Source organism: Tenrec ecaudatus, chromosome 9 (assembly GCF_050624435.1).
Source record: "Tenrec ecaudatus isolate mTenEca1 chromosome 9, mTenEca1.hap1, whole genome shotgun sequence".
Taxonomy (NCBI): domain Eukaryota; kingdom Metazoa; phylum Chordata; class Mammalia; order Afrosoricida; family Tenrecidae; genus Tenrec; species Tenrec ecaudatus.
The window spans coordinates 104,115,891-104,132,436 of NC_134538.1; the positions used below are offsets into that span (position 1 = coordinate 104,115,891).

Below are 16,546 nucleotides of genomic sequence, written 5' to 3' on the forward strand. Positions count from 1 at the left end.
CTCAGTGCTTAGTAAACTGCTCTGCTGCCTCCTCCTGCCGGTTCTCTTAGCCTCGGTGCACCGCGGCTTCTTTCGACAAGCCAGTGGACCAGGATGTGAGCCCGACAGGGGGCATCGTACCCAGCGCATGCACAAGCTCTGCAGAGCACCATAAAGTGGCCCACAACTCCCATTCTTCTCAGCATGGCCCATAGCTTGTTATGACGCACACAACCAAACGCCTCGGCATAGTCAAAAAACACAACGGACCGTCTTTGTGGTATGCTCTGCTTTCAGCCTGCATCCATGCGGACATCAGCAATGCTGCCCTGGGCCAGGGCCTCTTCTGAACCTGGCTCGGGCTGGATGGATAGCTGCGAAGCTGCAATTTTTGTTGGGTGTTCTTCAGGAAAATTTCACTTGCGTGAGTTATGAATGATATCATTCTGTCATTTGAGCGTTCTGTTCGGTCACCTTCTTTTGGAAAGGGTACAAATCTGTGTCTCGTCTGGTCAGATTTCTTGGTAAGAAGGAGGTAGTACTTCCAGTGCTTCCTCAATTTGTTGAAACATTTGAATGGGTGTTCCCTTAACTCCTGGACACTTGTTTTTAACTAGTGATTTCAATGCAGCCCGAATTTCTTCCTTCAGCACCAATCCTACCTGCTGCAGTGGTGGAATGTCTCTTGTGCTTTTTGGTATAGCGACTCTTTGTAGAAACTCCATCTTCTTATGATTCTTCCTGCATCATTCATTATTTTACCAACTTGAGGCTTGGATTTTTGAGACCTTTCCATTTAAGATAGGCTGTGCATACTCTTTCCGTTAGTTTCCTAACTCCAGGTCTTGGCACATCCTCGACAATATTTGCCCCTGGCAAATTCATTATAAGATTTGGCTTTATCTTCCGGAGCTGCTTTTGAAATTTTCTACTCAGCTCTTTGACTTCATCATTTCTTCCATTACCTTTAGCTACTCAATGATTAAGAACAAGCCTCAGTCCCTTCTGATAGACACACAACTGCATACTAGTAGTGATGAAATACATTATGACAAGGATGGATTTGGGTTATGCTAATGAAGTTAGTCAAATGAACTCAGTAAGACGAGGAGGAGATTTTCTTGTAAAGATTGAAACATTATCTCAGGGCAATAGTTTCAGGGATTCATCGAACTTTCATGGTTTCAGGAAGTCCAGAGCCAATGAGTGTTTGAAATTCTTTTCTACATTTCTCCCCTTTTGATCAAGATTCTGTTATTGCCTCTGTGATTACAAGGTTCACTAATGTTAGCAGGGGACGATCTGGGTCTGTTCTCATGAGGAAAATGATGGAGGACAAGTATTTTTAAAACACCACCCGTATGAAAACATTTTCTTTTAACTCACTCAGAACACATTCTAGGTTGACAATTACTTTCCAAATGCTTAAGACATTTTATTGAATGTACATATGTGTTATTCTGAACAATATTAGGCTATACAAAAGACCCATTTTTTTCCCACTCAAAGTGTTAAACTTCTCATACCTCTTAGCTTTGACATTTTACCATGATATCCCTCTGCTCTGTGTAGGGGTTTGTTTGTTTGTTTGGATGCACATTTAATAAACTTTTCCTTCTCAATAGTCACATATTCTAGTTCTAGAAACTATATGTTCTGTTATTCATTTGAAAATTTCTCATTCTTTTTTAATATTATTTTGTGGACTCCTGTCAACCAGTTGTTTTTAAACCTCTTGAATTATTTTTCTACCTTCTAACTTTTCTGTGTTTATCTTTCCTGAAAATATTTGAGCTTCATTAAATTTTAGTTAAATATATTTTACTAATTTTGAAAATTCTTGGTCATTATTTCTTCAAGTACATCTTCTGCTATGTTTCCTCTTCTTCTTCAGTCCAATTACTAGATTTTTTGTGATTGTCTAAACAAGTCTTCGATGCTCTACTCTTTATTTCTTCCATTATTTGTATTTTCTGTTTGGGAGAAACAGAACTTTTCTACTGACTTATCCTGAAATTCACAGATTGGACTCACCTACTATCAAGTTTACTGATTCCTTTTTGCCACTAAGTTTAATCGAATAATTGTTACCCAATTGAAAGCATTCTTCATATTTGTTAATGGGTTGTTTATCTTGCCAAGTGAGATTATTTTCTATTTCTCTGATGAAATTTTACTTCTGGTTAGTGCATGTTGTCCACCTTTTCCACTACAACTTTAACACCGTAATCATCAACCCCAAACCTGCCACCATCTAGTTGAAAGTTTCTAACCCTTCCTGGAGCCCTCGGTGTTCCGTACCATCCGTTCCCTGCCAAGCCACCTCGTCAACAGTGCGTGCATACAGTCCCTGTGGCTCAGAGACGCGCTGGCCCTTCTTCACAGTACACTTGAGCTTGGCTTCATGGAACTAACACTCGATGTCTGCATTTGACCAGTCGATTTGCAATGGGAGTTTACTTTAATATTTGCAAGGATGACTGAGGTAAGCTCAAAAAATGCAAAGGGGGCACAGGGGAAAAGCGCTTTTACACACACACACACACACACACACACACACACACACTTCTGGGGTGAGGTCCAGGTACTATGGCAGGGGCCAAACACAATCCAGGGACACATATGGCAGACAACTAAATAGGAGGAGAAACAAGGGGGGGGGAAGACATGGGGCAGGGAGGCCGGCACTAACCCATTCAAGGGGAAGGTATTGTTTATGTCTTCATAGGAGAGAGGGAGAAACCAGACTTCAACCCGGTGCTCCAAGACATGAATACCACATACTGGCATGTAGCAGGGAACCAATAGAGAGGTCTGCAGGCCGGCCCCAATCCCAAATGCGTCGACCCCCCACTCCCCACCCCCACCAGGATAATGCTCTTCAGAGGACAGCACTGAAGCTACAGCTCAAGGAGAGGGGCGTTTCTGATCAGAGCCCTCAGGAGCGAACGAAGAGGGAAGGAGAGCGAGCAGAACCCTCCCTGGCCACCAAGCCTCAAGGATGACATCCTGCTCAGAGCAGCCAAATGCCCAGAGGACCATAGGGCTGGCGCCACCACGAGATAACAACGTCCCTCACTAACCCATAGCGTGTCAAGGGAAAACACTGGAGGAAAAGTGTGGGAATTGTGCCCAATCTGACCCGACCTCACCAGGGTGGAATGCTAAGGGGATGCAACAGACCAGCAAGAGAAGCAGAGCAATGAAGTCTCCAGGAATACCAAAAATAGACTTTGCGGCACCCATCAGACTCAACCAGCAAACAATCCTAAAAGTAAACAAACAGACCTGAAACTATTAATAGGCTTTTCCTTTTTGTCATTGTTTTGTTGTTTTTGTTTTTTTTTGGGGGGGGGGTTATCTTCCTTAATTGTTTTGTTTGAATTTGCCTTCTTTTTGTGCTTATTGTTGTCTCTGCATGTCTAGCTAGATAAAATAAGTGGGACAAACAACCCAGAGGAAAAAACAAGGGGACCAATTGTTTCGGGGGAGGGGGACATAGGAGAGGGGGAGGCAGGAGAAAGGAAGGTGGTGTCAACCAACCCAGGGAAAAGGGAACACCAAGTGATCTAAAATGGATGAAGAGAAGGGCATAGGATGCCTGGTGGGGCTTAATCAAGGGTAATGTAGCTGAGAGCAATTACTGAAACCCAAATGAAGGCCAAACATGAGAGTGGAACAAGAGAAAAGTGAAAGAAAATAGAGGAGAGAACCAGGAGGCAAAGGACATTTATGAAGGTCTAAATTATAGGTATGCAAATATATAAATATATTTATATATAAAGATAAGGAAATAGATCTATGTACCTATATTCATATATTAAGAATTAAGGCAGCAGATGGACATTGGGCCTGGACTCAAGTACTCCCTCAATGCAAGAGCACTTGGTTCTAGTAATCCAGTATGTGATGCTTACCTTCCCTGACTTGAGCGCTGAAGATAAAGTGGGTGCACAAGGTAATGTAGTTAAGAAATCTGATGGCGCCCGGTTATTGAAAGAAATAGCATCTGGGTCATAAAGGCTTAAAGATAAACAAGCAGCCATCTAGCTGAGAAGCAACAGAGCCCACATGGAAGAAGCACACCAACCTGTGTGATCATGAGGTATTGATGGGATCAGGTATCAGGCATCAAAGACCCAGAATTTTAAAAATCATATCAATGTCAATGGGGGGGGGTGCAGAGTGGACACCCCAAAGCCCATCTGTAGACAATTGGACATCCCCTTACAAAAGGGTCACAAGGAATAGATGAGCCAGTCAGGGTACAGTATAATACTGATGTAAAATACAACTTTCCTCTAGTTCTTGAATGCTTACCACCCTCACCCCACCCCACTATCATGACTTCAATTCTACCTTACAAATCTGACTAGACCAGAGTATGTACATTGCTACAGATAAGAGGTTACAACACAGGGAATCCAGGACAGATATAGCCCCCAGGACCAATAATGAGAATTGAGATACCAGGAGGGGAAGGGGAAGGTAGGGGGAGACCGGGGCAACCGATCACCATGATCTACATATAACCTCTTCGTAGGGGGATGGATAGCAGAAAAGTGGATAAAGGGAGACAGCAGTCAGTATAAGACATGGGGTGGGACGGATTTATAAATTATCAAGGGTTCATGAGGGGAAAATGAGCTGATATCAAGGGCTCAAACAGAAAGAAAATGTTTTGAAAATGATGATGGCAATATATGTACAAAAGTGCTTGACACAATGGATGGATGGATGGATTGTGATAAGAGCTGCAAAAGCCCCCAATAAGATGATATATAAAATATATATATTTGCAAGGCTGCAGCTGCAGTCCTGCAGCCCCCACCTGCCACCAAACACCCATAGCTGATAGCGCTGCCAAGCAACACCTCTCTTTTCATAAGGGGAGAAATACAAAACAAGAGAAAAATACAGATTTAAGTGCTCAGTGGCAGCAAAACCTCTGGTTGATATTTTCCTTTAAAACACTGAACAACTCCTATGAGTAAAACACACCAAAAAGAACAGGGGCGGGTAATAGAACAGTAGTTTTATAGTCAAACAGCCAAAACGAATCACTCTGTGAGCTAAACTGTCACTATGTGGAAGATCAGGAAAGGCCTGCAGAGCACATGTGGGTCTCTGTTGTGCACTGAAACATAGGACACTCGAGGAGCACTCCCCTTGTTCCTGAGAACACCCTCCCACGTGTTGGTGTAAACAAGGGTGGTCAGGGGCTTGAGTCCGAAGATGTACCATAGAACCCGTACCGTAAGGGTCAGAGTCTGGGCGGATTGCTCCACTGACACAGAAAGGGTCCCTAATTCATTTCCCTATTTCGAAGCACCCCGTCAGCTAGGCAGAACACTCTCTGCCCCATCTTTTAAGATCCACAAAATTTCCCTTATAGAAAGAAAATGAGAACCAAAACAATTACCAGAGAATTCAAGCTAAAGCATCTCTTCAATTAAAAGACCTGGGTGGCTTGATTTTAGAAGAATTTGAAACTCTGGTATAACACCTTCTTGTGGTAATTCAGGTTTGTTCAAATCACTAAGGTATTTGAAGAAAATTCAGTATTCACTAGCCATGGACTCCCAAACTTTTTGACCTTCTGTTTCATTTTCAGAAAAAAATTACTTAGCACCCCCCTTCTCACCCTGGCAATGAACAACTTTTCATTTGTAGCCCACAAGCCAGGAGAAAGTATAAAACCTAACTCATTGCCATCAAATTGACTCCATCTCATGTCAACCCTACAGGACAGGGTTGAACTGCCCCTGGTTTTTGCCCAGGCTGTAGCTCTTTACAGATGTAGAAAGCCTCCTCTTTCTCCTGTGGAGTGGCTGGTGGTTCTGAACTGCAGACCTCAAGGAGCATAGCCCATCGTGTAACCACCACCTCACCTGGGCTCCTCTGAGGAAGTGTAAGTCTCTGCTTTCACAATCCCCTGGGCCATCCACTGCCTCCCAGGGGGCATTATCACCCACTTTAGAAACAATGCATTAGTCTAATAAATAATTCACTGCTTTTACTTTTTAAACCATTAATTCACAAACCATTTTCCAGATGATGACTCTTCTTAATAAAGGCGTTATGGTTTTTGGTTAAACTGACAATACTCTCTATCATGTTGTTAACAGAGACAAACAAAGCCATCCATTGTCTGATGCTCACCTTCCTGACGTGATCTCTGAGGACAACGCAGGCACATAAGCAAAAGCTGATGGTGCCTGGCTGTTAAAAGATATAACATCTGGGGTCTTACGGGCTTGTAGTTAAACAAGCAGCCATATATCAGAGAAGCAACAAAGCCCACATGGAAGAAGCACACCAGCCTGTTTGAAGAAAAGGTATCAGAAGTTCAGCATCAAGCCACCACATCGATGTGAAGGGATGCGGATGTAGTGGAGACCCAAAGCCCACCTGTAAGATAATTGGACAGTCCCTCTCTGAAGGGCCACACGGAAGGATGATAACTCTCCTCTAGTGCTTTAATATTTCCTTCCCTTACAATTATGGTTATGTATTTTACCTCGTCGTGTTAGGCTTGCATATGTTCATTTGTATATTTAAGATTACTAGATACATGAAAGCCAAGAGAGATAACCCTTCAGAACTAGTTACAGGAGTAATGGTTCCCTGAGAGTAGGGGAAGAGGTGGGGGAAGGGGAGAAGAGAGAGCTGATGGCACTGATGACTGTAAAATCCCACTGAGGGAGAGCGAACAACAGAATTGTATGTGAATGGATACATTGAATGGTAAAAGATATGGCAAATAAACAAATAAAGGGTTCCTGGGGGGGCAGGGTGAAGGAATGAAAAGTTAAAGGGGAGCTGATATCAAGGAGTTCAAGGTGAAAGAATGTTTTGAAACTGATTGTGGTAGCAAATGTACATTTATGCTGGATGCAACCGAACTATGGTATGTTATGATATCTGTAAGAGCTCCCAATAAAATGATTTTTAAAAAAGAACGTCATTGCCTTCTAGTCCGTTCTGACGCGTGATGACAGAGCTGAAGCGCTCAATAGGGTCTCTGAAGTTGTCGGGATTTGTGGGAGCAGGCAGTCTGATCCTTCTCCAGCAGGGTAGCTATTGGCTTGGAACCATTCACCTTGAAGTTAGCAGCCCAACGCCTAACCTGCAATGCTACCAGGGCTCCCAAACAGGGAGGGGATAAAGACATATGCATGCATCGTTCAAAGGCTGGCACATTTAAACAATTCCTTTGTCAATGTCGTCGTGTGCCATCGACTCATAGCGACCCTCTGCACAACAGGAGGAAACACGCCCCAGCCATGCACCAGCCTCGGAATAAATCAAGTGGCTGCCACCTCGTAGCAATACGACCAGGCAGAACTGTCCCTGTGGGAAAGTTTCCAAGACTCTTTTTTTTTAAATCATTTTATTAGGGACTCATACAACTCTTATCACAATCCATCCATCCATTTTGTCAGCACACTTGTACATAGGTTGCCATCATCATTTTCAAAACATTTTCTTTCCACGTGAGCCCTTGGTACCAGTTTCTCATTTTCCCCTCCCTTCCTCATGAACCCTCCCTCCTCCACGGGCCCTAGATAATTTATTTAAAAAAATTTTTTTTTCTTCCAAGACTAATTTTTTTTAAGGAAGTAGCAAACCTCATCGTTCTCCCACAGAGAAGCTCTTGGTTTCAAACTGCTGACATTGAAACTGTGCCACAAGGGCACAGCGATACGTGCGAGCATTCCAAAATTCACATATTGAAAGGCTGTCGATACGAACTGAACTGCTGTTCATTTAATATCTTTCTCCATGCTAGTCCTCGCACATACCAAAGACTTCCTACAGATTTCTACAGAGAATTTCAAAATAATGGTAGTACACTGAGCCACAGCATGGATCCGGAAGGGCAGAAAGCTGAGAACATTCCAGGGTTCTGTTTCTGATTGACAGGAGCTGGAACTCTCCTTCAATACAAATGATAAAAATAAGATAAAAAATGCATGTGATTAAACAGGATTCTGTTTATGCCTTCATATACTCCAATGTGTATCTAAAGCCGAAGGCACATTTTCTGTCTGTGTTCCATGCCACCACTACCCTTCCTGGGGCGCCCGCCCTGAAAATTAGGACTGCCTTGCACCCCCTGATCAGGGCGTGTTTTTAATCGACCCTACGCTTGGCCGGTTACTGTAAGGACAAACTCCAACCTTGCCGCCATCAAGTCAGCTCCAGCTCCCAGCCACCCTGCAGGACAGGGCTGTCCTCTGAGGCTGTCCAAGTGCCTTCCTCTGTGGGCGCAGAAAGCCTTCCTCTGGGCTATTTCTGAAGGCCCGATGTTCCCTGGAGACCTCTTCCTGCAGTCTGGTGATGTGTGTGAACTTCTTTCCACACTGTATCCATGATGTTACATTCATGTTTACACTGGGAGATAAAACCTCTACAGCCAATCTGGTACCACTGCCTCTCCCTCCGTGCCTGACCTAAGGAAATGTGCTTGGGGCCAAAGGGCCAATCCCCCGGGATTGCAGAACCACACTCACATCATGCTAGACAGCTAAATCTGGTTGTCGCTTGGGAGGAAGCCTTCTGGGGTTCTGACCCGGTCTTTTTCACGGGACAAACCAAGTGAAGGCTGGGTGCTGTCTAGGTGCTAACCCGATCTCAGTTTCAGGTTCTATTCACAAAGGACCTTCCTATTTGGTGCAGGTGACGGGAATCTGCCCAGGCTGATGAGTCAGAGACACGACATGTAATGCAGTGCTCTACATTACATGTCGATGTTCTCTGTCAAAAATCCCCTGCCCCCTAAAGTCAACTTACATAAGTCCACAGTTCTGTCCCATACTTCCTTGCAAATGACAGGGCTGCCTCACATGTCCCCTCTCAGAGGTGTCCATGCACTTCTCTCAGTCGCACACACATGCATGGCAAGTACCCACACTGTCAGATACAACACATCTCAGCCACACATTTTTTTCAGGACTCCTTGATGTCGCAGACAGACAGACAGACACCTTTCCTAGTCTCGCAGACAAAAGCAAACATGGTCACTCCACTCCATTCATTCAGAAATCTTTCCAATCCTTTATATGTGTGTGTGTGTGTGTGTGTGTGTGTGTATTAGCCATATTGATGGCTCCACATGAGAAAAACAAATGGACAAGAGCAAATATTAAATACTATACGGAAAGGATGTCTCCTCGAATGGACTCTGCCCCACAGGCAGGCACCCCAAGCAGGGCATTTGGTAAGTGGGAGCGACGACGGTTAGTAAGCAAAGGGAGTGTGAGGAACGAATGAGCTCGGGGAGGACAATGGACACACGCAGTCAAGGAACGATCGTCTTCCAAGATGGCTTTCCTGTCCTTAAACTGTGATGGTTTCTTAACTTATCGAAAGAATCCATGGAGCAAACGCAAATCAGGTCTTTCTACCAGGACCACAATTTCTTAAAAACATCCCCAGAGGCGCCCACTACCCCACAGCTGCACTGAATGAGAAGCAAAGCGCCAGCGCTGGATGCTGTGCTGACACTAAGGTGGCGCCTACTAAGCCATAGCGTTCCTGCTGCGTGAACCACTCCATTACACGGAGTGGCTCAGCTTTTCCCCGTTTGGTCTTCTTCCCTGCAATCTTCGCCCTTTCTCTGCATTCAGAAAGGAGAAAAAGAAAATCACCTTCATGCAGCCACGTTTGTGCATCTCTTACACAGCTGCGGCTGAGCGATGTACTATTTGAGCCCCCCCCCCACCGCCAAATTATGTGAGGAAATAGAATTTCTTGGGAACAAGCAACAGGGAAGGAAAAAAAAGAAACCTTCAGCATGGAAGCCAAATGCATTCCCTACTGAGCCTTTTGATGAAATCATAAATTCCTCTTTCTCCCTTCCTAAGTGAACTCCGGAAACAATACAGAGTTCACACAAAAAGAGAAATCAAAATTCAACATTCTTTTAAAGGCAGATCATATGTATAATTTCATCAATTCTCTTAAGTTACCTGACACGGTCTCCTAAAATTTAATGTGTTGTTATTTTTAAAACTGTCCTGGCTGAATTTGCATACCAAATATCTAAATGCAAATAAATCATTTAGATTCTTAGTCCTTTCAAGATACAAAGCTAGCCAAATTCAATTTTTACTAAGCTCACTTGCTAAAGAAAATATCTGCAAAAATACACAAGAGAAGACATTTGGCTTAAACATCGTGATAAGTTTTAAGAGGGGAGTTCATAGCACACGCAGCTGAAAATGCCATTAGCATCACTCCAGGTAAATAGAGTTTCGCCAAGCAACTTCTGGGAATAGAGTAATATCATGTATGCAGGATTCCAAAATTGAAAACATGCAGCCAGAGCATATGGCGGGGATGGGGAAATGACATGGCAGGAAAAGCCTGTGATTTTGTAACTCTATAAACCTACCATGGTTAATACGAATGCAACACTTCATTAACCTCAAACCCCTGGTTCCAGGGTTTGAAGGAAACAGTTCGAAAAGGAAATAAAAACCTGCTCTGCTACTCCAGTATGCCAGCGCTCCACTCAAATTGTCCGTGCATGACCTAAACCAGTGAGTTGATTTGTTGGGGGGAAGGGCAAATTCCACATACATCCCAGGGCAATTGATTTGTTTGTTATTTCCTGGATAATGAATGGCTCCAGCATCAGAATTAGCAAATTCAGTGAACTTTTGTCACTCCAATTTAATGGTGTAGATAAGAACTTCTCTGACCCTTAAAAATCTCTAGCAAACACAACCACAGGCATTAAGTTGCCCAGGACAAAAGAGTTTCCTGCTTGGAAAATACAAAATGCACACTCAATTTTAGCAAGTGTGAGAAATGAATACGTGCCAATCGAAAATATAAAATGCACACTGAATTTCAGCAAGTGTGAGAAATGGATACGTGCCAATCGCGTGTGCTGTCACATGAAAGAAGGGGCAGGGCTCTCGCCTTGCCTTCTGAAAGCTTATGAATTTTTAACGACAATACATTTCTATACTAGAACAAACGAACAACACAAGGGAGTAAATAAGCACAGCACATCTGTCTTAGGTTGCTTTGTGTTGATGTTTGTGAGGATGAAACGAAACTTGTAGCATATTATTCCTGGCATTTGGTTAAGTACTCGAAGAAAGGAAGTTGGAGTAGACACACAAACGGGCAAAATACGTGCAAGAAGCGCTCTAAATAACAGGGACACTACATGAGGCGTGCTGTGGCCAAAGTTAGTTTCCTGGAGAAGACGGCTACTTGATCAGAAGGACACTCTGGAATCAACTGAAAATAAGAGAGAAGGACATAAAAATGAGTATTAATAAGAAATCGAGGAGATGGGCCTAACACAGATTCACCGCATGGAGTGTTAACTTCAGAAGCAGTCCAAAGGGCAGACTTTGGAATGTAGATGCTTTCAGTGGGGCTCTGGGGGAATGGCTGGAGGTTGTTAGCAAACATAACTTTTAAGGAAGAGTAACCTGCCTCTGGTGGGCCAGATGGGGAAGAGAAAACAAACAAGTTAGAATGTTATCACAGCAGAGCAGGAAAGGGGATGAGGCACTGCTAGAGGTCCTGTTAAGTAGAAGCAATAAAAGCCCAAATGGGAGCTCTTTGAAAGGAAGCAGGAGCAGGGCTGAGAGATTTAACTCCATGGCCCAGTGAAAGAATGAGAGGAATGCTGGGGGATTCTAAGGTAGCTAGCCTGGGGTCTCAAGAGAGAGATGGGGAAGCTGGGAATAGCAATAGCTTAAGTGGGGACAGAAGTATTCAATATGCATGACAGGTTAACCCCTTCCAATTATAAAATACCTCCTAGCAGTTGTTCAGTCCTTGCCCAACCTTGATCCAATACTAATAATGGCAAAAGGAGACTGTTGGCTTGATCGCCAGTTAACAGACTGGGAAACTGAGGCACAAGGAAGAAATCATCTGGGAAAGGTTAAGATAACCTCTGGAAGTTGGACCCTTCTGCCTCCTGCGCGTCTTGTTTTTAACACCAACATATATAATGTATGAGGAGGTGATCACTTAAGTTGATGTCAACTTACCTTTTATTCATCTGAAAAATGTTTAGAAACTTTCAAACCAGGCACTGTCAAAGGCATGCGTGGGACGTAGGGACTGACCAAGATAAACAGTCTGTGTTACTCTGCATTTCTTGGAGGAAGGCAGACAAACAACTGAACAATTTTTTTTAAGCAAGGGTTTTCAAAGAAAGGTTGCAGTGCTGGGAAGAAGGAGGCCTCGTTTACACAGGAAAGAGAGAACGCTGTCCTGATGAAAAGCCACAAACAGCAATGGGCTATGAACCATGTGAGGATGTGGAGCAAAGGATGCAGCTCGGAGGATGAGAGTAGGTGTGGAATGAGGGACAAGTGGCAGATAGGTGGGAGAGGCAAGCAGGAGTGGGAAGCAAGGCTTCCTGGTTCTAATGCACCCAGGGGAAGGGCTGGGGACTCCTCTCTGCTCCTTTGATACAATTAGGATTAGCACTTTCTTTCATCTTCAGCAGCGGTTCTAATTTCAATGATGAAATAAATGGTCCCCTAGCTGTCACCGCATGCATGCAAAGACTTGTAATTAAATACAAACTATAGTGGTAACCATTGTTAGAGGCCATGGTAGAGGAGTCTCCTGCTTCCGAATGATATGCTTCTCTACTTACCCACTATCATCTTTGTATTACTGAGCACTCCCCTTCTGCAGACTCTCTCCGTAGACTGTGCACTGTTCCATGACTGCTCTTCCCTGAGCATCTATCTTCATTACACATAACATGAGCTGAACTGTCGCTACTTCTACAGGGATGCCCAAGATGTATTTTCTTGGAGGGCGTTCCAAAGAAGTGTGTGGTTCCAGTTCCCCATGCTGCTACGCATTTCTCAGGAAAGCCCTGCTCTGCCATGGTTAAGGGACCGGCCACTAAAGGCAAGGTCAGCAATCTGAAGCCACCAGAGGCTCCACGGGAGAGAAGACCTGGTGCTGTGCCCCCAACAAGACTACGGCCTCAGATTCCTTGGCAGTTCTGCTCCATCCCATGGAGCGAGGGGGGTCAGAACCAACTGCATGGCAAATTGCCACTCATTCCCCAATGCAGCAGCGGATGAAGCTGCTGAGGACGGGCAAAGAAAACAGACATCTACCTTGGGGAAGACACGGCAGCCTACACCACAGTCCAAACACTCTGAAGGGTGGCACCCACCAAACGATCCCGGGCTGTGAGCTCTTCTCTTACTGAGGTTTGGAGACCTAGGCTGTTAGAGCACTAGGCCCAAACGGAAAGGCAGGACCCCCATGCCACCCCCTCCTATCATGATTTAAAAGTGAGGTCATGGCTAAGATTGAGCTTTCTGGGACAGTTCCCACATTAATTCCAAGGTTATCTGGTATTTTTATTTGTCAGAACCAGGAAAAAAGTTAGAAACATAATGAGTTTTGCTGCACTATTTCTTTCAGGTACAGAAGTGAGATTTCCCAGAGCCATTTGTATTGTGCATGAAATTTAGATCTACCTCCTCGAATGTGAGGTTAGAATTCTACAGTCGCTTTACCCTCACATACCAGTGTCACGGTGAAGCAAACAAAAATAACCCATTTTTATCACCTCCTTTCAAATTTGACTTTGTGAAAACCCCAGTCATGTGTGTGCTCACCTTTCCACAGTGAGATCTGTCATGTCCATCGAACCCCAGCGACCCAAACTAGGAACACTGTAACGGGAACTCCCACCGGAGAAGACAGGGAAGTGGCCGCCTCCCACCTGTACCCCCAGCCCCCTGAAAAGTAGTAAAGACCTTCTATAAAAGCAGCCTGGTTTATCATGCACATACACTGCTCCGAGAGCTTAGTCAATAATGAGCTGGAAGGGGCAAGAGACTCAGGGCAAGCAATTAGAAAGGTTTTGCACTAGCCCAGAGTAAAAATGATGAGAGTGTGACATAACGCAGCCACAGTGCCAAGAGAAAGGAGCAGAAGTAAAAGAAATGCTGCAGACTTAGAATTGAAGGTACTTGGCAAGAGACTGGATGCAGGAGGTGAGGAGGGAATGGAAAATGAGAGCGGCTCCAAGTTTCTGTCCTGACGGCTGGCTGATGCCAAGAACGAAAATCAGGAAGTGGGAGAAAATTAGGCTTTGGGGAGAAGATGAGGCAATGACAGGATACGCATGTAAAAGGTAAAAAAAAATTTTTTTAGAAAGCATCACTGAAAGATTAATTCCACATTATGCTCCTGAGTGACCTCGAATAATATGCAAGATAGTCCAATTCCTAGAATTCTAAGAAAGGAAATGTATTTGCTTTAATATCTTTTATTTGGATGTTTATCAAATAATTAAAAAAACTATTTATCTTCCATTGTCCTAAGCCAAGAAAGAAGTATAATCCCACAGTCTTTTATAGACAAGCAAGCACGACAACCAAAGATGTTTCTTTCATGAAACAGGACGCTACGAGTCCCAGCTTCCTTCTGGCTATTTGTAGAGGTAAATTATGAACTAGCACTTTTGTAATGAAGAAGTCTAACTTCCTGATGCTATCTTTGAAAAGTATTCTAAACACTTTTATATAGGACGGCAACGAACTGGCTGCTGAATGAAGAAAACCGAAGAGGTTCTTCAGTCTCTAGGAGAATTAGCCAACACACCAGGTGGCACTCAAGTGTGGCAAGAACTACAAAGGAAAAGAAGCAGGTGTAGAAATGTTGTCGTTTCATAAAGCTTTCAGTCCCAAGTGAAACTACGTAATCTCTCTCAATCTGCTCCCCCATCTTTACAATGGATTGACAGGGTTATGAGGATTGAGTGACAGAATCTCGGGCTAGCACTATACATAATACCTGGGTCATCGATGCCCACAGTAAGTTTGCTGTTGTCTTACCCTGTGTCCCTCGTGTTGCTTGGATCCACAATTAGTGCTCATGGAAACTCTCACTCACTGCCATCGAGTCAAGGTTAATTCCGTGGCCCCCGTGCGTTTCAGAGACTGTAACTCTGTATGGGAGCAGCAAGCCCAGGCTTTCTCCCTGGGAGCTGCTGGTGATTTCAAACTGCCAAATGCAGCTCGCAACCCAACACGTAAATACACACCACCTGGGCTCCTTGTTCGTGGAAATAGTAGTAAAAAAAAAACCAAACCAACAAAATATTGTATCGGGGAAATCTGCTACACAAGACCTCTTTAAAGTGTTGATGAGCAAGGGTGTCACTTTGAGGACCAAGCCATGGCTTTTTCAATCGCCTCATATGCATGTGAACGTTAGACAAGGAACAATGAAGACTGAAGAAGCATTAATGTGTTGTTCTTACGGTGTTGCTGAAAAATATTGAAAGTAGCATGGAGTACCAGAAGAATCAAGCCTGTCTTGGAAGAAATACAGCCAGAGTGCTTAAAATCATTTACCACCCGAGAATGGAGAGATTTCATCTCGCAGACTTAGAACATGTTATCAGGAGAGACTAGTGAGACTACTTGGTAGAAGGTCAGCAAAAACAAACAAAGACCCTCAAGGACATGGATTGACACACAGCTGCAACAATGGGCTCAAACGTGCCAATTAAGAGGATGCCGCAGGACGGGCAACATTCTCTTCTGTGTACACAGGGCAGCCGTGACTGGAGACCCACTCAAAGACACTGAACCACAACCGTGCTTGAATTTTTAAAAGTCATTTCCCAGGGGCAGGTCTCAGAGTAAGACAAAACCGTATAGCTTTTAATAAAAGGTACCTAAACTTCAATACAGATGTAATGAAATTCACCATCTTCCCTTATACCTTGCTTGTCAGCATGTATTCTATGTCTTGGGGAATGGAAACACCCACAGTCCAGCCAAAGAGCCAAGTATGATTCGCAATTCTTCTTTAGCCAGTAGACTCATTCCACTTTTTAATTAACCCTCCAATATTCCCACTTTTCTTCAGTCCCTCTGCTACTGTGAATCTTTAAAGGGAATCTTTAAAGTTTTTTTTTTAAATAAATCATTTTATTGGGGGCTCTTACAGCTCTTAAAACAATCCATACATCAAGGACATTCATGGACTACTAAAATAGGCTCCAAACTTTATGCCTTTCTCATTCTGACGTTGTTCCAATTAATCCTCTACTATTTTGACAAAACCATTTTTCTAAACTTTAAGCCATTTAACATGTGACCCCTGCTTTAGACCCTTGACCGGCTCCCTGAACCTTCACTGTGGAGAGCAATGAGTTCAGTGCATGTGGTTCGATGTGGACACTCCACAGTTGTAAATTTTTCTGTTTAAGCATAAAGGGTTCTTTGTAGTTGGGTTTCTAGCCACCTCTCTGGTTTCATCTTTGAATGTTATGCTTTAGTAATAAAACCTCATTACATATTATGCTTGTTCACATGCTAGGACGTTTATACAGTCTAGAGCTTCCTACCTCTGACCTTCTAAGAATCTTAACATTCATCTTTTCAAATACAATATGCACACATCTCTCCTCCAGAAAGCGTTGTCGTCCTACTCGAACGAGTTATTGTCCCATCCAAGGCACCGCTGTACTATTTCCACATTCTCTCTCATATGCATGTTTCTCTCTCATATGCATGTTTCTCAAGTTACCCCTTTG

General features: G+C 43.7%; 1 protein-coding gene across 1 annotated transcript in view; it reads right to left on the bottom strand.

The window, feature by feature from the left end:
• Nucleotides 1-16,546, bottom strand: part of PPP1R9A (protein phosphatase 1 regulatory subunit 9A) — a 320,104-nt gene that overhangs the window by 170,556 nt on the left and 133,002 nt on the right. The window lies entirely within an intron of this gene.